This window comes from Nylanderia fulva, unplaced genomic scaffold (assembly GCF_048542155.1).
Source record: "Nylanderia fulva isolate GAGA-0341 unplaced genomic scaffold, ASM4854215v1 Scaffold345, whole genome shotgun sequence".
NCBI lineage: Eukaryota > Metazoa > Arthropoda > Insecta > Hymenoptera > Formicidae > Nylanderia > Nylanderia fulva.
In genome coordinates this window covers 41,569-49,434 of record NW_028190417.1, presented here as the reverse complement: position 1 = coordinate 49,434, position 7,866 = coordinate 41,569, and positions in this window count along the sequence as shown.

Genomic DNA, 7,866 nt, shown 5'->3' with positions numbered 1-7,866 from the left:
ATAAAGTTTAATTTATGATATATTTAATAAATAATTTATATTTATTTATTTATATTTATTACTGCTATAACTAAATATATATTAGGGTGTCCAATTTAAAATAACACGTACACCACTTCAAATATCTCTTAAAATATTCATCAAATAAAGGGCATCATCTACTTTATGACCTCCTTTGAATCAAACAACTTTTATTTGAAATATTTTTCTTTAAAATAGTCGCGTTCAGCAGAATGACTGCTAAGTTGTCATCTTGTCAAGACTTGACGTTGATTTGTTCTAAAAGTAAAAGAATCAACACGTCACCGTTAATGGACGCTACTTAATGTAACCTAATCTTACCTAATCCTAATGCAAGCGTGACCGTGTAGGCGCGTGCACGTTGCCCAAAACGCTCTGCAGCGTATACGCAGTCTGTTGGTGTACCAGCACGTGTTTTTTATTTGCATAAGAGGACATTTTGACTCAAAATAAGTGATCTCAGAAGATCACTTAGCAATAAGAAGTGATTTAACAAAGTGAAAAACATCAACATAAAAATTAAGGTTAGTATATACAATATTTTTTATCTTATGTTTGTCTTATATTTTTTTCATATTTATTGTAACAAGATATCTTTTTTTCATTGTATATGTATATTTAGGAAAAAAAATATATTTTGTGAAAAATATGGGTCGCAAACGAAAACACTCAATATTTTATAGTGCAAGACATAAACGAAGATTAGTTGCAAGAAACACAGTAACAGATATGAATATGATAACTCATCAGACTGATTCTGCGGATTCTATGGCAATAATTAATAATAATAATGATCAACTAATTGTTGTTGATGAGAATGCTTCGTCTTTATGTGATTCTGATAAAGTATACTCAGATAGAAATCTAAATCAATATTATGATGAAAATAATATTAACTTTTTGAATGAAAATAATGCCTGTATGATACAAAATTACACGGATGCAAATAAGCTGCAAGCTATAGTCGATAACAATTATGAAAATCTGTGTTTAAATGATAACGAAACTTTTATACATGACATAAGTAAATGGGCTATTGAAGAAAAGATATCACTCAAATCACTCCGTCACCTTTTACAGATATTGCAAACACACACTAATTATACTTTGCCTAAAGATCCACGTACATTATTGCAAACTCCTAAATCAACTGAAATTATACAAATTGAAAACGGAGATTACTGCCACTTAGGTCTCGAAAAAGCTCTTCTAAAAATTATTGAAGAACGTAAAAGATTGAATTTTGCTCTTGATAACATTCAATTATTTATAAATATTGATGGTTTACCTATATATAAGTCTTCCACAAAGAGTTTATGGCCAATATTATGTGCAGATAATATTATAAACAATGTATATGTCATTGCCTTATATTATGGTGAAGGAAAACCAAAAAATGCAAATGAGTTTTTAAAAATGTTTGTAGGTGATGCTATTGCTTTTATAAATAATGGGATTGATTATGAGGGACAGATCATAAAAGTCGAAATTAAAGCAATAATTTGTGACGCTCCTGCTAAATCATTTATTTTAAATGTAAAAGGACACACTGGATATAATAGTTGCACTAAATGCATTATTGAAGGTGATAATATAGAAGGACATATATGTTTTCCATACACATCTAATATGATGTTACGTAATGATAAAGAATTTTTTACTGGATCTTATAATCTTGATTATCAAACTGGTGACACAATTTTAAAAAATATACCAAATCTAGGCTTAGTTACAAATGTGCCACTAGATTATATGCACCTGGTATGTTTGGGTGTTATGCGTAAACTTATTATGTTATGGCTTTCAGGAACCACTTAAGATAAGATTATCAAATTCAGACAAAGAACAAATTTCTAAGAAACTAATAAAGTTACGCAATTATATTCCTTCTGATTTTGCTCGAAAACCAAGATCATTAAAGTATATCAAACATTGGAAAGCCACAGAATATCGGCAATTTTTATTATATACAGGTCCTATTATATTGAAAGGAATACTACAAGAAAATGTATATTTAAATTTTCTAACATTACATGTAGCAATCACAATTCTTGCACATCCTACTTTAACATATCAAACTTCTATTATAGAATATGCAGAAAATTTATTAAAACATTTTGTAAAATCATTTCAAGTTATCTACGGTTCTAAATATATTTCACATAATATTCATAATTTATTACATCTTGCTGCAGACGTAAAACAATTTGATGCTCTGGATAAATTTAGTGCATTTAAATTTGAGAATTATATGTCTACGTTAAAGAAATTAATTCGTAAAACTAACCAACCATTACAGCAATTAACAAGAAGATTTGCAGAAATTGAGACAATACATAATAATGAAACATTCAAAATATATTCAAATTCATACGATATGGAAAAATGTTTTACACGCTCTCATTGTGATGGTCCTATTACGAAAGATTTCATTTCTGTACAACAATATAAAATTTTTTGCAATAATCAATATTATATTAACTGTGATGATCCAAAAAATAATTGCATTTCTTTTGAAAATGGACAAATAATGTCAATTTTAAATTTCATTAAATCTAATGACAATAAAATGTATGCTATTGGCAAAGTACTTGTGTTAGTGGAAGATTTATATACACAGCCTATTTCGTCATTAACTTTAAATATTGGTATCATGTCTGAATATTCTCATCTTCAGACATGAGAGTTTGATAAAATTAGAGCAAAAATGTTGAAAATGCCTTATAAAAAAAATTATATTATATTTCCGATGTTACACACAACTGAATAATACATGTTTAATATTAATTTGCATTTGTAATTAAATAATTAAACGTAATTATAATACTCTAATATAAATTGCAAATATTATTATTATTATTATTATTATTATTATTATCGTCACATTTTTATCATATTATTTACATCATAGATTATTTATAATTTCAATGCTGATCAATTTTTATTTACAGTTATTATGGCGTATAATATTGTGGAGTTCGAAGATGGTTTACAAATTGTTCCTTCTGAATGGTTAACTGAAAATAATAAGGAATGTAAATGGCCATCATATACAAGTCAAATTAAGATAAATAAAGCAATTATGAAAAGAATATTTCCTTCTGATGATTGGCAATTATATAAAATAATCCGTATTTTTGGTAGCAGCGGTTAGTAATATAAAAAATGTATTTTATTTTTTTATCAAAAATTATATAAATTAAAATTATAATATATATGTATTAAAAGTATATATTAAAATTTAAATTTTAAGTGATATTTGATTATAAAATATATAAAAACAAAAATCTAATTTTTAATATTCAAAAATTTTATACGTTTTAGATACATATGATAAAGCTATAGACAAACTTAAATTAGCTGAACAAATATCCGATATAGATGGTGATGATGGAAATAACCTCAAAAAATCGAGATATCAACGAGCAAAAAAAAATACAGGTTCATCTCCTGATAATTCTGATACAAGCGACACAAGCATCAATAAATTAAAAACTCGCAATGATTTAGAGTTAGATAATTTTCCTAATACACCAAAAGCTTTAACAATAAATAAGAGCAAAATCTGTGAAATAAAGACACCATTAATACAAGGTGATAAGAAAATGAATCGAGTAAAAAAAATTTCAAGTTCTTCTGATAATTCAGATAGAACTGACACAAGCAATGATTTAGATGAAGCTTCTAATATATCAAACGATTTAAATAAAAGCAAAATGACTTATGAAATAAAAAAACCACTGATAAAAAATTATAAGAAAATAACTAAGCCTCCGATACAAATAAGTAATGAAAAAATAATTAATATTCAGTCTAAAAAGTCTGCAGTTACATATAGTAAATCTATAAGTTCACAAGAACATCGAACAGCAAATAAAGATGACCTTGTTCCACAAAATTCAGATACAATATCTACATCCGATACTTGTAATGCTGAGATTGATGTAGGTAAAAATATATCTGTTATTAATTTTAAATTTTTGTTAAAGCTTACCTATATATATATATATATATTATTAAAGTTTTAACTTTTTTTATTTATATCACTGTAAACATATTTAAAATGGTATATAATTCGTAATATTTATATAATCTGACAATGAGTAGATATACAATAATATGTGTCAATTATTTTTGCAGATTTTCATAATTTAATTATCAGGAAACTAAATGCAGTATTGTTAAATCTTACAACAATTGATGAACGTTTAATAAAGTTGGATAATCACATAAGAAAAAATGAGGAAACGGATTTAAAAAAAATGAACATTATGATTTCGAATATAAGTATGCTGCCTTCTAAGCCGGGCAATAGAGCCAAGGAAACGAAACGAAAAATTAATTAAACGGAACTGTATCTCAATTTGAGATCCCAAAGTTCCACATATAAATTAATTTCGAAACTTACATATGGAGAAATAAGCGAGAAAAATATAGGTCCGAAAAGTCGCTGAAGCGGGATAATTAATTTTTCGTTTCGTTTCCTTGGCTCTATTGCCCGGCTTAGAAGGCAGCATACTTATATTCTTTATATTGAGAGCCGATAAAAATATTTATTTCTGAATTATGATTTCGATTTGCCAGCAGATACCGTAGAACAATTACAGAGAATTGATAATCAATTAAAAAACAAATGTGTTGCTGCAGAAATGGTATATACAAAATATTATCATTTTATACTTACGATTAGAAACATTTTATTGAAATGTCTTATAAAAAGCAATATTTTGGACATATTTATTTATTTATATAATGTTAAATAATTTTAAAGAAGTTAAAAGAAAAGTAATGTTAACTTTTTTTATAAGAGAAAAACAAATGTTTATTATTTTGATATTTTTAGATCATAAACTAATATTAATTAAATTATTTTATATTTTTAGACAAGACAATTGCTTTTTAGGAGGTAAGGATCATCATGATGTGATTTCGTACATGATGAAACATATTTTAACAAATAAATTAGCAATGGAATATAGTTGGGCTGGTGCAAAATTGAAAAATGCCTTTAAAAATCTTCGCATTACTATATGTATCATAAGTAAGTATATAAATATTTAATCACAGAAATGTTTTTATTGACATATTTTTGACACTTTATATATAGCATTCTATGCATGGTTATATTGGATGATGCTATTAAAACTCTAATATCATTATTCAATAATATGTAATCATAGGAATATAAAATAATTTTGAATAGTATATATACATATATACATATATATATATATAAAATTAAGTCGCTTTAAATTTTTATATAATCTATAACCACACATATCTGTTTAAACTTGTTGTTAGATGCTGCGCGAACTTCAAGAACCAATTTAACAAATAAGGAAGTTGAGGATATAATTGCAAGATGGCTAATTTTAGCCAAGCAGAGATTTGACCGAGATTTGTAAGTTATATATAATATACCTCAATTTAACTATTTTATCATCTTATCTCAAACTTTTTATTTTTATAAGAAACTGATTTTAAAGAGGGTGAACACATGCACTATCTGTTCATTATTGCGTGTATTAGTTTTTTTAAATTAAATACAACATTTAAGAACTTATTGTTATTTTTGTATAGAATATTTATTGCAGAATTGACTTATTGCACCTATGTATAACAATCACATATTTCTTTTTAGGAAAAAGGAAGAACAAAAGAAGAGATGCGAAATGATCTAAACAAGAAAAGGACAGGTTATTAAATAGAATAATTTTATATATAATAAAAAAAAATATTTGAACGTTTATTATTACGTTTATTGCCACAGTTATATTATTACGTTTATTTATAGATTGTAAGAGTTATTTTTGCATATGTACTTTTTTTACTTTGAATGTATTAATGTTTCATTAACAGTAATTATAGATAATATTTATTATTAAATGGTTTACAGTATTAACTACAAATATGCATAGTTGTAAGTGCAGTAAAGTAATATTAAATATGATTTTGAAACTATAGTATTAAACGAGAAACAAGTTCTACTAATATATACAGGTGTTTGAATATTAAAAGTAATTAAAGTTTCTAGCATTTTAGTAATTTTATGCGTAGATGTAGCATAAAAAATTAACAATCACTCTGTTTATTTTATTACAATGCCTATATAGTAAGAATTTTAAACAAAACTTTTTAAAAATGATTATTATAAGTCTAATATATTATGTAGTTGATATAGTTATTAAATATGATTAAATGATGTGATTTAACGTGAATGTGTATTAAATGATAGTATACACCCACACACACGTACATATATAATAATATGGCTTATATTTTTTGGAACGTATATATGTATTATTTAAAAAATAAAAATGTAATTAAATAAATTACATTTATAATCTTTGAGACAAGCATATGACTACTGGCAGGATCAACCAGGGAGCTTCGTGTTCGGTTACTCGCAAGGGAGTAACTCGCGAGCGAGCCCGAAGACTCGTTGCTAGCTCTTTTTCGCGCGCGCGCGCGTTCGATGCCGAAACACCGACCGCGCGCGCGACACGCTCGTATGTGCCATTTTATTTGCCGCCGGTCTTGCTCAGCCGGTCGGCGACACTCTGCTGTGTTTAACGCTATTATGTAAAGCGTACGAGAGAACGACGGAGGCGAGAGTAAACCCCCGACGCCGCCGCCTCTCCTCTTCTTCCTCCTCCTCTCCGTTCAAAAAAAAATCCACAAGATCAAAATACTCGTGTTCTTATTCTCCCAAATGTTATGATGCGCGGTCTCGAGAGACCGCGCGATTCACCCTGACGCTAGATCGACGATGGCGATGCTTAGACGTCGAGGACTGTTCTGTCTGGTTCGTACGCGTTTAACCGCACACGACCAGCAATAAGATTTCGCTACGGCGTACAAAGCGAGCGGGAAGAAGCAACTCTTCCCGCAAACTCGTATCCGTGGAGTAGATGCTCGGTAAGCGCGACGATTCCGCTGCTGCGTACGAAACGAGAGGGAACCGCGCGGCCAACACACTAGAGGCGTGCGCGCCACATAAGAGCCATTCGGTCTTGCGACACCGACTCGTGGCAATGCTGTGCTCGTAATAAATAAGTGTGCGTTAATTTTGCGCGCGTTCGGCGACGAACGAGAAGAGCCGCACCGTAATCCCCGGCGAAGAGGAATACGAGACGACGCGAGAGTCGAACGTACGTTCTCGCGAGACACCGCAACCTCCAAGCATGAGAAGACTTGGCGGCGGCGCGTTCTGCGACGATCGATATTATTTTATATATTCGTGGTTTCCAATCAAACATTTTATATAAATGTTCTCTCCGTGTCAGAGTCGCGACTCGACAAATCCGTTCTCGACCCGTTCGGGCGATTCTCGTTTGTCAACGTCGAGAGCGCGACACGTACAATATTAATCTCTCCTACCTCTTATAGTACCCAACCGACCGGCCAAGCGGTCGGCGACGGTAAGGAGAGCGGTCGAAACACGCCGGAGTGGCGAGAGACTCGAGAAAGTACGTTACGACTCGTCCGGACTCGCTCGACTCGTTCGACGCGCCGAGCGCGACGTATCTCTTATAGTACCCAACCGGCACGGCAGGCGGTCGGCGACGAACGGTCCTACGCACGGCCGTATGCGAGCGCGAGCGCCGCAAGGCGCGTTTCAATCGAGACATTGTCGCGGAGAGCGAACGATCGCAAAAAGTCCTATGTATATGTACGATAAAATATTATCACGATAGCCGTATGGCGAATGTCAAACCCGATAAGTAGCATAATTAAGCAAGGAAAAAACGAAAGCGCGGGCACAATATGGTATAAGCCCGACTGGTACCTCCGGGGCCAAGTCGCGGCAACTCCGGCCCCGGGCGGGCACCTCCGGGTAGGGCC